The sequence below is a fragment of the Rhinopithecus bieti genome, unplaced genomic scaffold (genome assembly GCF_001698545.2).
Source record: "Rhinopithecus bieti isolate Rb0 unplaced genomic scaffold, ASM169854v2 scaffold_5026, whole genome shotgun sequence".
Lineage (NCBI taxonomy): Eukaryota > Metazoa > Chordata > Mammalia > Primates > Cercopithecidae > Rhinopithecus > Rhinopithecus bieti.
The window spans coordinates 1011383-1027780 of record NW_016804667.1 but is presented as its reverse complement, the minus strand read 5'-3'; the positions used below and the strand labels follow the sequence as shown (position 1 = coordinate 1027780).

General features: G+C 35.8%; 1 long non-coding RNA gene across 1 annotated transcript in view; it reads right to left on the bottom strand.

Annotated features, from left to right (window-relative positions):
* Positions 1-16398, bottom strand: part of LOC108528173 (uncharacterized) — a 49091-nt gene that overhangs the window by 5852 nt on the left and 26841 nt on the right. Inside the window, exon 3 of the long non-coding RNA XR_001885043.1 lies at positions 16235-16291. This is a non-coding gene — a long non-coding RNA (uncharacterized LOC108528173). The remainder of the gene's footprint in view (positions 1-16234; positions 16292-16398) is intronic.

Sequence of the window (16398 nt, the reverse complement as noted above, 5' to 3'; positions counted from 1 at the left end):
ATATATATATATATATATATATAACTGAAGCCAGTATTAGTAGAGACTATGGCTATCCGTGGTATTATGTTTCTGAGTTAAATTTAGTATGGCCCTTACTTTCCTATCAAAATGGCACTAGAAAGTGAAGTGCAGTTTTGTTGACTGTGCTATAAGATATGATGAAGTGCATGGAAATACCACTTGAAAATTCATCAAGTGATCTTCCATATCATTAGGGTGTGAGTTTCTAAAGCTCAATGACCATCAATACATATTGATTAATCTCCAGAAAGAGAAGAGTCAATCCATGACTATGGATTGTTGGTGAGTTTTACAAGGTGTTGTTCTTCAAAAATCTAAAGGAAATATATATTATATGCATTCATCAGAGGAGTAGCATATATTCAGAATACCAATAGGCAATTCAGAACTAATTAGATCCTTTCAAAGGATGCACTGATGCACAAGATCCAAACTCCTAACTCCTGGAAAATGGAATTGCCCCCAAATTCTTGACTGGATCCAGCCTTGCAGTGAATAGCACTTCCAGAGTCACATTCCAATTCAGGATATCTTGTGTTCATTTTGTCAGTAACAACTGTGTATAACCTCAAATGACAAGAAGGGGTCAGCAGTACTGAGTTCCTACTCTGCAAGCCAACTGGCATCAAAGCCAAGCCCACTGCCACCAAGGACCGCTGAGCTAAGAGTGTGAGGAGGACTGACAGAGACAGATGTTAAAGAAACAGTAGGAAGGGGAGCTAAAGCTGTTGATCACAAGCGATAGGGATGCTGTGAGACACCACCAGAGGCAACAAGGAAAAGCTGTCATTTTCTGGGTAGCAACAGGAGTGCGTGCTGGCATGTAGCAATCAGAAATGGGGTGACTCACACTACAGAAATAATGTCACACTGCCCAAGAATGAACACACAGTAGGATTGCTAACAGCAAAAAGATTCCCCACCAGCAGCTCCTAGGCTAGGAAAGGACTAAGTCACTCATGCTGTGCCTGTGGAACTCTCTGCAGGGCTCCATTGATGTTGTGGTCTGCACTCATACACATGGCTTGAAATTCCTTCAGCTCTGTTATCTGTAAATACAAGCCAAGATCGCTCCCTTTCCCTGTGGTTAGGAAGGACAGTGACAACGACTGCACAGGCTTTGCAGGTAGGTGCAAGTTGGGGGAATAATTAAGCACTTTTTTTTTAAGCATTCCCTGCCTTCACTTCATGAAATATTTTGGGGACTGAAGCATGAAACCTTAGTTTTAGAATGTTCTTGGATGAAGGGTTGGGGTGGGTATAATCTCAGTATAATTAAGTCTATATATATGCAACACATATAATTAGTGGATATCTCAAATGACACACTCACAAATTCTCACTGTAATAGGTAAGATGCTTATCTTTGGATCCCAGTACCTCGTGAGTATTTTTCTAATAAAATGTCTGTTACTCTCTTTTGAAATGTAGTAATTTGTTGATCTACAAATTGATTCATTCCATGAACATTTTTTGAACTTTTATCATATGCCAGTCACTGTACTAGGTGTTACCTATTGGTGACAAGACAGAAAAGATTCCTGCCTTCATGGAGTCACAGTTCAGAATGATAGACATTTCAAAAATTAACTAAATTACTGTGGAAATTATAATTCTGATAAGTGTTATGAAGAAATGCCAGTTTCCTAGACTGTAGTCTTTGTCTAGACTGACTCATCCCATCTATGTATATCCAGTGACAATCAGGACTTTGTCTGGCACAGAGCAGATGCCTAATAAACAATAGTTTCTTAAATTGAGCTAATGAGTGCAAGAACAATTTACTGTAAGATTGTTAAAACAATTTGAAGAATAATTTGATTTGTGAAATTTCTGTAATACTGCCTTTTTCCTCCCATCAATATATTTGTTTTCATTTTTTCAGTAGTATTGAAAGTTTAGAAAATGAATATTTCTTGGTAAAACAGACGATTTTAGTGTGCTATATTTTGGATTTGAGCTATACTTTTGGAAATCTGGGTAAACATTTGGTATAGTTCACTGTAACAGTGATCCTAATTCTGAGGTCCCACTCTTTGATAAGGAGGCTGCAATCCTATACTGCTTCTCTCATTTTAGGCGATGTGCTTATGAAACCTGCATTTATTGTTTAAAACTATCAAATATAGTTTTAAACAGGGTACCAGAAGCCAGAGAGAAAACTAAAACCACCTATTGAAAAGCCCTGACATCCCATAGGATTCCACTTGGCCTACAAGGATAAATGACACATCTGAAGGGCTCAGTAACTCTTAGGAAAGCAGTTTGAATACCCATTGTAAGCTGAGCACATATCACCATGTTTTCTTGAGATTTGCCTCAATTGGTACTTCCAGTGCTGATAATGAGTTTCCTAAGTCAAAGGGTTAATGTCTAGCACAGTAGGGAACCCCCAAACAAACTCTGCTCAAGCATTAAAGACTGTATTTGTTAGTTCCTATGCAGCTATGGCTGCAAAAAATTTGGAATATCACCCTTGGATAAATCTAAAATTACCCATAATGGCAATTTCAGAAATTTGGAAAATAACATGTATGTGGATTGTAGGTTTCCTTAATGACACAAGTTTGATACATGCATTATTATCTAAAGATTGTCTTCCAACTATGTATTATATTTTGTATTTTGTTGTTGTTTGCAACCATTAGAGATAGATGATGTGTGGAAAAACTAAGGGCTGGAAGCTGGCGGTGAACAGTTGACTAATAAACATTTAAATCTACTTGCATTTCCTCTCGTTACTCTTCCTAAAGGGGTGTGATTTAATCTACTGAGTATTCCTCTATTCTAAGATACAATAATACATCACTCTTCAAACCTCAAGGAGCTTATATTTCAGTGAGAGGAAACCCATATTACCCAACTAATGTTGATGCAAGGCAGAAGCTAAATATAACAGCAGAAGCATAAACACACAGCCATGAGGGCACTGACAATGAAAAAAGGGAGAAAATTGAAGGCAAAGAAACAAGTCCAGTATCAGAGCAGAGTGGTGCCTGATATCTAAACTCTGTAGGTTTGTAATACTAGAATGAAGCTATGGGGGCTAAAAGCACTGAAGAGGCAAAATCAAAAGGTTGATGTGTTTTGTTGCATACAGGTGGGGCAGTGACGAGATGGAGCCAAGGTTAGCAAGGAGTTCTGCAGCCTGTTTAATTGCAGCAGACACAAAGTTCATCCACTACATGTATCTAACCTTTGTAAAGCTGTACATGCAGGGATTATTTATTTAGTTTAGATTTGGGACATTATCCTTGTGAGAATCCAGATGCTTTGGTACATTTTATCTTCAGAATTTAACAGAAAAGTCTATCCTTGCCTAGGGTGGCATTTGTTGCTATAAATCATGACATGCTGGGTTTTAGCTGTGACTCTAAGCGGAAATAAGTCTCCTTTTAACTTCTACCCAGTGGTCCCAGTTCTGCCCTCAGGAACTAACACAGATTAAGTTGAATCCCTCTTGTGTGGCAGCCCTTGAACTGTCATTATAAGGGCTCCCTTGAGTTCTTCAGTGCCCCCTCAGTTCCTTTAGCTATTCATGTTGATGTGGAGTCTGCTCCCTTGCACTGTCCTGGTCATTTTCCTCTGCCCAGGCTCTAACTCCTCAGATCTCTCACAACATGGAAAACCCACCCACAACACAAGGTTCCTGAGTGCTATGACTGATAGAAAGCAGACATGAACTACTGCTTCCCTCACTCCATGCATTCTGTGTTTATGAACACACCCTCAAATTGCTAGCCACATTTTTAAGCAGACTTTCATACTACTGTTGCTTCCTGAGTTTATAACGTAACCACACTTGGAGACATTTATCAAATGGACTTTGCAAATCCATGTGTCTCCATGCAGCCTTCTTCTTTAACTTCAGAATCAAACTTAACATACTTATTGAGCAGCTGCAAAGGCATCTATTACATTCATGGAGAAAGGAGCAATTATTATTGACATTACACAAAGAGCCAACAATGATTGAGCTCTAGTTATGTGCTAGGCAATGTGTTAATCTTTTTAAGACATTGTACCCTGTAAAACATTAAACTATCAATTTTATTATAAAAGTAATATGAACAAATAGCAATGCATCAAATAGCCTAAAAGGACATAATATGAAAATATGTCTCACCTTCCCATCCCACAGAAACTGCAGATTTCTGTGTTTCCTGTATCTTACCAAAATTTTTGTGCATATATTGTATATCTTATTTATATGTTGTATGTATAGTACTCTGGTCTTAAATGTTTTAATCTAATTCTTGGTAATCATTTTGTACATCATACATAGAGCCATCTGCCTGCATGTCATTGTGTGGACGTAGCACAACTTGCATCTCATATAATTTAAGATAAACTCCACAGATTGCATCTTATTATCTTCATTAAACATGTGGAGAACTGAGGTTTTAAAAAATTATTACCTTGCCTGCTGCCACTCATTTGAAAAGTAACTCAGTAAGGTTTGAAATGCGTATCATTCTACATACATGTGCTATTAATCACCTGTCTAGAAAAATAATTTTCACTAGTGAATTTCATAGCACTTCACAAGCAGATTTTTGTAAGTACATAAAGGTATTCCGCTATATTTTACAATTGAAACAATGAGATTTAGAAAATGATTTGAGCATTTGACAATTGACAGAAATATTAAAATTGCTCAGATTGACCTGCTCTACTTCACCTTTTGGAGCCTATGGACACAGTGATTTGCCAGATTCTAACTGCTAATGAACTAATGTAGTCCATATTCCTGAGCATTTTTAATTTCTGTACAAAGTTTCATTGCACAGGTGCCTTTTGTTTTTGTTTATTTTTAAAAGAAATTGTTACGGTATCCAGAAATATCTCATCTTGTATTGAAAATCTGTGTTTCATTTAGAAAGGTTTAACATTTTTATTTACCCTATTTCAGAAAACCATAGTTGGTCCCATCTCCTGGACTCATATGCCATCATTGTCTCTTGAATCAAGCTGCTAATTGAATGCAGAAAATATTAAAATATGATTATGAGTCTGCTAAAAGAATAAACATGTCAAGTGTCAACAAAATACTGTAAGTCTGCTGTGCTTCGAACTAACTGAGTCAAAATAGATTCCTAAAATTTGTTCTTTCCAGTGCCTGTTTGAAAAAGTGAAAGAGATACACCTGTTATATTAACACATTCACTGAGCACCAAGGCTATTCATCTTTACAATAAGTAAGTTAAGAATTTGGGTTATCTTGCAATTCTCAGTTCAATCTGACTGACTCTGGCACCTCTCTAATCAAATATATCCACATGATATTTTAAGCTGCATTATAGTACATTAATAGCTTGTAAAGTGAAATTGATGCAGCATGATGGACTGTATTCCTGAAGCAGTGACAAATTTATCAATGATAGATTCACTAATGGAAATGTTGAATTGCAATAAATATAAATGCAGAATAGCAATTGCAGAGCATTAAAAATGTCATCTGTGAGTTTAGGTATTTATGAGGCTGAGCCAGCTGGAAACATGAGTGGCGTGTTCCTATGAGCCACTGCAACTCTGGGGTTCCAAGAAAAGCAGAGACCCTTTCATCAAATAGGCCAGGCCGCTGGCAAATTGTTGTCACAGCTGTGCCATTGTCAATTAGGCCTCCAATGACTCAGTCCTTTGTTTTTCCTGCTTGCACATCTCACCGCACCTTTTCTCTGGGCTTGGGTGCTTTGCTCCTGCAACCTTTCCACCACCTTTCCCCTCAGTGACTCTCCTCACATGTTCCGATTCATCTTCCAGCCATTGATCTAAAACTCAGAGAAGTGACATCAGGGAAGCATCTCAGCTACTTCAAAAGGCACTGCTATTCCTTCTGGGCTATTTTGGCATGTCAAACCCAACAGGCCCAGCAGAAATGCTCCATGCTGCTACACATTTGCCTCTGATGTGTCTGGTGCACCTGCCCAGCCTTCTGAACTCTAAAGACTTAGTTTAATGTCAGCAAAATCTGGCAGGACATCAGGAGCCAGGGTGCAGTGGAGGACAGAGCACCTCACTTGGGTTTTTGTGTTTGTTTGTTTGTGTTTTGTCATACTCTTGCAAGAAAAGCAGCATCAGGATCAACTCACAGGCACATGTGTTAATAGGCAGAAAGAGATTGGACCTAGAAAGTTTTTCCTAAGATAGTGATTGGTTATGCAATATTTTCAAACATACTGGCATGGAAGATTGAGTTAGCTACAGTTTTTAGTATGTGCCAATCTTAGGTTTGATAAGGAGGTGTGTTATAGTTAGCCACATATCCTCTCTTCATTTCTTGAGCTTTCATCTGCTTCCAGTGTTTTCAGCAATTGGTGCACATTTGTTATCAGCATATTAAAATAAATTACTCAATACTTTTTGGAATCAGATGTCACAACGTGCTTATAATGGCAATAGAAGGTTATCAAAGTGAGGTTATTTTAGTAGTTTACCAGATTTGCCAAGAATAAATAAATGTTTGGCAATTATAATTCAGTTTAGTATGAAAATAAGTTAGCTCGCTTGTCACTGATTCTGCTTATCATAACAAATCCATGATAACTAAACTCTGAATTAAGCTTTAGTGACATTCCTCTGTCATTGTCATTCGGTAGAAGTAAACAACATGAGTAATAAGATTAAAAGAAAGGCAATATGCAACACAACAATGTACAAACAATGGCATGACAGTTTTAGTACAAAGGTGATATTCCTAGTCTAAAAGCCTAGACATATTAAATAAAAGTAAGGAATTTTATAAACCTGACTCTTCAATGTAGTTCTGGTTGATTGTTTAATCAACTATAAATTATGTAGAAACTATCTCAGCCTTAAAATCAAATTTTTAACGTGTTGCTAAAACTTACCAAGATGTAAGAATCATCTTGGTGTTTTAAATAGCTAAGAGCAAAATCAAGGCTGCTGAGTATAAATGACTAAATGGAAAGAAAATGTCCCCTCCACCCCAAAATAAGAAAAATATGCGAGTTAAAGGCAGATAACTTTATGGAATTCTTCTGATTCTTATTAGACCAAAAATTCAGTTAAACTACTTTTCATTAAACACTAGTTATAATCCCAAGCAATTTTTTTAAACTATGGTGATGATACTAAAAATTTATCCACTGAGTAAATATATTCATTGGGTGTCTGTTATGTGTCAACCAAGAAATACAAAAGGAACAAGCAAGACCAAGCCTTCATGGGATTTTATATTACGCACAAGAAAAGAAAAGTTAAAACATAAATTTTTTTAAAGGTAAACAATACAAACGGTTAGATATCAATGACTATAATGCAATACAAATAATTAAAATTGGATGATGTCAGGTAAGTAATCAGCTGCCTGTTTTAGGATGGGCAGAAAAAGCCTCTCTGAGGAGGTTGATATTTAAGCGGAATATTACAAATGGTGAAAGAAATCAGCCATGTGAAAATAAAGTATTTCAAGCAGCAGAACAGTAGAGGCAAAACAAGTTTGCCAAGTTCAAGCAACAAAAAGAAGACCATTTTGATAGGGTCATAATTGGAGATATAAAGAGTAATCAAGGTGTGGTTAAAGAGGCAAGCAGGGGTTAGAATAAAGTTTTTTTATTCAGAGAAGGCTTTGGGTCTGATGATGGAAAGCCCCTGGAGGATTTAAGCATGGTAATGGCATGATCTCCATTAGTCTAAAATATCATTCTGGATGCTCTGTGTAGAAAAGATTGGAGGTTAAAGGAGGAAATCATTTAGAAGACTATAGCCAAAGTGGCTTGGACTATGATCACAGTAGAGAGAGAAATAAGTGGGAAAATTTGGGATCTTTTTAGAAATGTTTTAAAAGGAGAATTGCTAGCACTTGCTGATGAGACTGACATAAAGGATGAGGAGAATGAATTAATAAGAATAATTTTTAGATTTTTTGTTTGTGCTTTGTTTATTTGAGCCACTGAATGGATACTAATACTTTTTACCTAAGTGGGAAAGACTCATGTAAGAGCAGGTTTGGAGGAAAATGAAGTGTTCTGGATTTAGCCATGTTAAATTGGAGAGGCTGTTCAGTAAAGGGTTAACCCAGGCTTGTGGTGTTCAAACCCTTCACCTTCCAAACTGTCACCATGAGTATAATAGCTTTTCTGAGTTCTCTGAGTCCTTCTGGAAAATCATTGAATCTGAGAGTAGCTTTGGAGCCCCACAACACAGATGGGTATCAAAGAGGAGATAGTTTATAGACTGTTGGCTAAGTGAATTGAGAATTCTAGGGGGAATAAAAACTGGAGATAATGATTTTGAGAGTTATGGGCATATAGATGATAGTCTAAAATGTAGGAGGATCACCTAGGAAGTGTCTCTAGGAATATCACCTACAATGTCTGCTATTTTTAAAAAGCTGAATTGGATTAAGTCCCTGTTTTTAGGAACTCTTGTTATTGACAGGAGCCCAGAAGACACATTGGAGATGGACACAGAAGCCACCACCTATAAATAGAGAAGAAATTCAGAAGGAGAAGCAACTAGATGCAGTAGAGAAAGAGGTCCCAGAGTAGGGCTCACTGACCCAGGACCTTGAAGAATGAGTAGTATCTTGCTGGTCACTTAGAAAGTGCTCACATGCAAAGAGGAACCAAAAGACTCATACTTTATTTAATTTTATGAAACTACAATACATTTAGTGATTTAGCATTTTTGGAAGGAACTTAAAATACTCTGATAGGCAGAACAATGGATTCTTTCAAATGTTCACATCCTAATCCCAAGATTCTGTGAATATTACCTTGCATGGCAAAAGGGCCTTTGCAGATGTGTTTATGGGTGTAGACCTTGACATCCTGGGTTATCCAGGTGACCCAATGTAATCACATGAGTTCTTCAAAGTGGGGTCCTTTGCCTGGCTGTCATCAGAGAAAGATGTGATGAGGCAGTCAGGGTCAAAGAGAGGCAAATTTACTGGTCTTGAACATGAAGGAAGGAGTACATGGGTGAAAGAATGCAGGAAACCTCTAGAAACCAGAAGAAAAACAAGGAGACAAATTCTTCCCTAGAGCTTCTGGAAGGAAAATAGCCTTGCCAAGGTTTTGATCATTAGGGAAATAAGACCTATGTGAGATTTCTGGCCTATAGAATTAAAAATAATATATTTGCATTGTTTTAAATTGTAATTTGTTACAATAGCAATAGAAAACCAACACAAGTTTTTTTAGAAGTTGTCATTCTCTTCTTATTTATGCATCCTTTATTAAAAAAAAATAAGGGAACAACTTATAAGAAAAATCTTGCTTTGTTGGAGTCTTCAAAAATTCACTTCAAGAAGCCTGACAAATACAACCTCACTCTATAACTCCTGAACACTTGCTACAACATAGAAACTGTTTATTGCAAAAAAAGAATCAAACTCAATCAAATATTTTATAAAGATAACCCTTGCTTTTGGTGCTTTATTAACAAAATTGTTAAAATATACAGAATATTACAGCATTAGTTTTTTTATTGAGGAGAACTTCATACAAATTTCTTGTAATTGCTGATCTTCAAATATACAAATCACAGACCACTATAAAAGTCAGAAGACCAAAGTCTGTAACTCTACCCCCAAATCAATCAAACCAGCCTGCCTTTTATCTCTTTTACATATTGAATGTCTATAAAAGAATGTGCTTAAATAAAAGGTCTGCTGTTGCTTACGAAAGTTGAAATACTGGTAACCTAGGTTGTCTAAGTTCTGAACAACTCATTAGACTTCTGGGGGTCTATCCTGAATAAACATAGTAGTCATTAGTGATGTCATACTACTTATACAGTCATAACAATTATCAAATTAGGACTCCTCTTCATGGTATTAAAATGTAAGCTCCACACAAGATGAAAAGATGTCTTGGTTAACCTCAATTCCTACTGCGTTGTTAAATGATGGAAGTCACTACTTCCTAAGTGTGTTTCATGGAACACTGGTACTATGAGTTGCTTCAAACCACAGAAGTTTCTGTAGTTGATACAGAAAATTCTGCATCTTAAATACTTCCTTTACAGATTTACAATGATTTTTAAGCCCCAAACCAAAGATTGCTATTTATCTTTGTTGAAACCAATATTTCCCAAAGTTATGTGATCACCATATTCTTAGAATGTGGGGGTTGGGGGAGTATTGTAGGAGGACATTCCACAAAGCTGGTGCTCCCACACTACAGATATTCAGAAATGCTATCTTAAGCTAGTTGCAAGAGAAGAAAATATTTTCAAATATTTATTCTTTGAGTCAAGATAGTTTTATTCTAATCATGCTACATGTTTTTAAAGAAGTTAGTACCTTATTAAAGATAAAGATATAACTGCCATAGTATATCTCCTTCTCTCCATAAATCGTATGTGTGTGTGTATATATGTTTGTATGTATGTGTGTGTGTGTGTGTGTGTGTGTGTGTGTGTCTGCATGTGTGTTTCTTTTCCTTCCGTGGCTGTCTGTCAATGTTTTAGGCACTGTCTTCCTGTGTTTGATTCTGGTTTTTCTCTCAAATGGTCTTGGGTCTTGAGCCACTGTGGGAACTGACTCTTCTCTAAAGACCAGTTCTCAACCTTAAGGACACCTACAAAAACAGCCTTAAGGACGTCTAGACACATTCACTTGAGAGTATGGAAACCTGATTCAGAATAGACACCCCAGAACACTGTGCACATCTTGATTCTCTAAAAAGAAAGAAATCCTTAACTCTGTCTCTTGTTCAGCTATACCTTGAGCTAGCTGAGACATAAAGCAGCCCTCTTTTAGCCACATATAGAATAAGTTGTTGGAATTTTCATCAAGGGCATGACGGGTGATATGGCCCTCATGTTCTTTGAATACTGGACAGTTCCTTAGAAAGAATTTGCAACTTGATGAATTCCTTGTTTGAAATTATGATAAGTAAATCTCTGTTAACTGAGTAGTGGTATTGCTGCCTTTATATATTCTTAGATTTTAATGAAGTTATTAAATTCATTTTTAAAAGAAGATAAAGCCAGATATCAACTCGACCTTGAGTGTCTCATTGACAACCACTTTTCATGTAACTGAAAACATAATTCTGTATGACAATTTTCGCTCACTTTTCCCTGAAGTAAAACCAATAAGTTAATCACTGTATCATTCAGTTCCCTCATCTGTAAAAAGAAGAGAATTTATTTAGAATGTTGCTAAGGTCCCTTACATTGCAAACATTTATGACGAAGAAAACATAAACTGTTATATAAATGTAATATTCTATGGTGTTCTTCATTAGTAGTAATAATAAAGTAATTCTATGCCAACATGCTCCACTCCACAAAATATACTGTATAATGGTAAGGAATTTACCTCAGCAATTTTTTGAGGAAGAGCAACAAGGAAACTGCTATTGAAACAAACAAAGAAAGAAAGAAATAGGAATTTACATAGTTGAAATTTGTCATTTGATTTCCCAGTTTTTCACTTTAATTGATTGTTATTCTCTTAATCTAGACTTTTCAATTTCATAGAACAGTATTTTACTGTATGTAGATTTTTTATTTTATCATAGCATTTTATTTTATCTAGATTTTCCCAGGCATTGTTGAATTGCATTCCATGGAATTAAATGGAATTTTGTGATTCTCCCTTACAGTTGTGTTCCTGGGTAACCTTAGAGGCAGGCTTTAAAACCGACAGCTTCGGAGATCCCAGAATGAGGCTTAAAGACTTCCTCCTGTGATTATCCTTCCCTGAAAATGTCTCAGAGAAATTCAGAGGTTTGAGGGATGTTGTGTTAGTTATTTTATGAAGTTGTTCATCTTTCTTCCTAAAAATTAAATAGGTGCTACTCACTTTCTCCAAGTTGCCTACTCATGGCATGTAACCCAACTTTGTTTAGTGTATTCAGGTATTGACAAAGATTAAGCATCTACTTGCGCCAAGACTTATGCCAGGTCCTAGAACCACAAAGAAGCATTTCAGAAATTTACGATGTAGATTCATTTATTCAGTAAGTACAATTTGAATTCAAAAACCATCTACACAGTAGATCTTCAATAAATATTGTCGAAAGAAAATAATACAAATAAGAAAGAATCCTTGACACCTGAACAGAGCATAAAGAATAGACGAAAATTAAACATCTATCTAGAAAGTAGTGTAATTTTATTCTAACTCACTATTACTGTAGTATTACTTATTGACATAGCAGTTACATTTAGGGTTGTGCTTCTATTTTCATCCCAAATCACTTTGTGCCACAATTGCTTTACATGTTAAGTAAAAGACAAACTAAGAAAATCCATGGGGATAGCACAGCTGTCTAACAAGTTTAATGTTAGAACAAGACCTGTGCAACTAATTGGTGCTGAGTTTTGGTTTATTGCACTGTAAGGAGGATACAGAACCTCAAAAGGAAGACTCCAAGAAGGGTCTTATCTATATGGGCAGCAAGAGAAGATAGAGCCAGATGAGCTGAATCTGGAAGGAGAAAAAGCAATGAAGCGGTGAGTACCTGCCTGTAATAAAATATTTTCCGTCTTCTGCTATTTTAGTTATAGCAGCAGAAAAGACCCCGAACAGCACAGGTGCTAGAGGAGAGAGCAGGAAAGAACCCGGAAACATAGGCTCTTCTTGCTGTTTCAAAACATTTTTTCTTTCAGAGTGTAAGAAAGTTAAGATTGAAGCTCCTGAAAGCAGCTCGCTATTGATAGGGAGAGGATAGAGATCATATCTGAGTTCTCTATATTTGCTTATTCAAAAAATACAATCCACATTAAAATTCTAATTCATATTCAAAATGTCAGTGTAGCATGGGAATTTTCTTTTTAAACTATCACAAAAGAATCTGCAAAGTGCACAACCTTGCACAAAGGCTGTCACAACCCCACACAAAAAGTACTTCTGCCAGGGCATCTGCCCAACAACTGCCTGTCCAAGTTCAGACTGCTGGCACCCTTGTTATTGACTTTTGTAACCAAGATCTCAAAACTATTACATTAATCCTCCTCAATTTTTCCTTTAAAATTTGTGTCTTGCTTTACCTCTCTGAGTATGGCATGGAAATTTTTAAAAGCGGCTTATAACACAGTTCAATATTTCCATAAACAGATTGAAATTATTCATAACAATACTAATAATCTGATATAGTGTTTTGGGGATATTAATCTCATTTCCTAAGACCACATCTTTACCCCCAGACTGATACAGTCATTCTAAGCACCATTACAATCATGACATCCAAGTACAAGATTCAGCATAACACTGCCTCAGAGAAGAGTGAACAGCAAAGACCCAGAACTTTCTTACTACCACTTTGGTGATATAATGGACCACCTAGTCAGATCAAAAATTTCAACAAAAATAATTCATTCTTTATTGGTAATGTACTACTTTAAAAATCATGTTTAAAATTAAAAGCACTGTAATGGATTCTCTTATTCCAGCTAAGTAGCATAAAAAGACAAAATAACAGATTTTAAAATTTTATTTAAAAGATCAAAAGACACATCCACAAGTTCTGCTTACGGACGTTCTTGCCTTATCTTTCATGAATCCATGTCTTTATATCAAAATGTACTGCATGACATCAGTACCCAGAAAATGAACACAGAGTTGCAAAAGGAGAGTCTTCCGACCTGCTCACTATGTATCTGTTAATATTTATTATGCACCTTCTGTGTGGTAGAAATTGTTATTCCAAGTTAATGAAAAAAAGATATAGCCCCGTTTTCAAATAATTCACAGTTTTTTTTTTTGGTTGTTTGTTTTGTTTTTTGTTTTTTGTGTGTTTTTTTGTTTGTTCGTTTGTTTGTTTTTTAGGAAATGATAAGCCGACAGACTGAAATTTGAGCCAAGATAGACCTATGTACCATCCTGGGTGTGGAGTGAGGGAGGTGAACCTGGAATCAGAAAAGTCTTCATGGCAACTTGAGCTCAGTGTTGAAGGATACATTCAAATTCCACAAGTGGGGCCAAAGAGTAGGTGTTCCAGGCAGAGAGACCAGAATATGTGCCAAGACTCAGGGGTGTGAGAAACTGAAGGGGCATGAGAGAAGAGCCTTATATGCCGCACTAAAGAGTGTGGGTCTTTAGCCAAAGGTGATGGAGAGCCACTCTATGGAAGTGACACAACCAGATTTACTCTTCGGAAAGCTGTCTCTGGTGGCTTGCATGGGATGCAATAAAGAAACTCAAAACTGGACACTGTGAATGTAAAAATCCACACAGGCCATGGAAAGGCCTGAATTTCTTCAGAATCTCATCATCATCCCCACCACAATCATCATCATCATCATCATCATCATCATCATCACCATCATCATTACCACCACAATATGATAAAGCCATGAATACCTTATCTCATTTGATCCACATGATAACAATAGTGCTATTATTATCCCTATTTTACAGCTGGGAAAGTGAGTAAGAGACTTCCCCCTTTGACAAAGTGGTAATCAGCAGAGTTAAGACTGAAACCCAGGAGGTCTGGTATTTCATGCTCAGCTTTATGTTCATCTGTGTGTCCACATCCTTTCATGTGACTGTACTTCAACAGTAGTTGAGAGGTTGTTTTGGTTGGGGATCTGTCACTTTCTAGATAAAAAGTATTTAGGTACTAGGCAGAGAGGAGACTGTGAGAACTTCTTTTAATTATCTGGAAACCTCAAAATAATGTATTCTCCAACTGTATGTACATAAAGAGACAAAATTATTAATATTCAAAATACGTAATATAAGAAAATGTTCTGTGACCAATAAACATTCTTTGAAGACTAAAATATCAAACTCTAACTAAAGCCTAATATAGATTTCATCTGATAAAAGAGTCAAAAGTAATCAGTTGTTCTCTTTTATTATGTGTCTTTGAACTACTATATTATTTTAATGTTAGAGATTCTGTTCCTAATAGTTGCACAGTTACATGACTGCAACTTGTTTTATTTTGACTAACTCATTCTCTATGACAAGAATATTATATTCATATTATTGTACATATGTTGCATTATCAAAATATTGACTATTGAGTTTAGTACTTTATTATTTGGAAAAGATACGAAGACAGTGCTCTTTTATAAACACATTTTATTTGAAGTGACAGTTTCCAGACCCACTGGTCCAAGCAAGAACTTCGTTATTTCTGGCAAGGATCCCAGAGAGGATCTTCATAACTCAAAAACTTAAATATCACTTTTGTTCAGGATAAACCATCATAATACTGCCAGAAATGATAGAAATGCACATTACCCAAAATTAATTGTAGGAATAACAATAAACATAGTAGGTAAGAATCTATTTTCTAATTTTAAATAGACAATATTTGGAGGTTGGTTTTACATAGAAGAGGACTTTTGTTGCACAAGAATCCTTGTCCTCTTCAATGTAAAAACTAATCTGTTTCATGTTTATTAAAGTAAAGAATTTAATGAGAACCCAAGAGCAGAGTAAATAATGCTCAGTCCTTGCTACTTTAAACAAATAAAGAAAACTAAAGAATAAATAAAACCAATGTACTGAAAGTCTTGAATTATAACGTTAACATAGATACTTCTTATTATTATCACTTACCTTCTGTTAACCTCAAATTCATGTTGGTAAAATAGATTTAAATTTTGTTTGTTCAATTATTATGAAGAGAGAGGGAAACTTTGTGTACAGTGTACTGGACTATAAGCCCTTTGAGAGCAGGGACCTCATCAGATCATTATTTCATGCCTAGCCAAATAGTGCCCTTCACCTGGACATTATTCATCGAATATTGGTTGAATGAACAAGTAAATGGAGGAATGAATAAAATAATTAAATAGAAAGTAGAATTTAAATAATATTCTGATAAATCAGGAAACATTGTTCGTTTGAAGGAGAAGAAGGAAGATTCAAAAGGCTGGGTTATTAAAATTAATTGTCCACTCTAATTGAATTCACAGAATAACTTGACTTAAATTCACAGATTAATTTCTCTCCAATTACAAACGCAATAATCTGCTATGGGCACAGTGCCAGCATGAACACTGGATTGCTGTGATCAGCCAGACTTAGCACTGTGTTATTTGACTTTGTGTTCTTTCCCAACAGATAAGGTTTATTTCTTGTCCCTGTCTAGAACTTATGTTTATGCCTGCACATCTCCATTTCCTTAAGTAACCAGTGACTTAAGGAGAATATCTCCATTTCGATCAATACAAACAAAATTTAATTAAAGTATGTTTAGTCCTAATTTCTGAGTAACAATTTCTTACCAATATTATAAGTTTAAAAACATTTGTAAATTAGCACAAGACATACCTTCTAACATGTTTAATTTATTGCATCTAAAGAGACAGCTGTCTTTCTGACAAAATTCTGAAAGAAAAAATTCATAATGCTTATCTAATTGTCAAGATAATAAATTTGTGATATAGTTTTCCTCCTTTATAATCAACATTTTTTTCTCATCTTAGAAAAAAAAA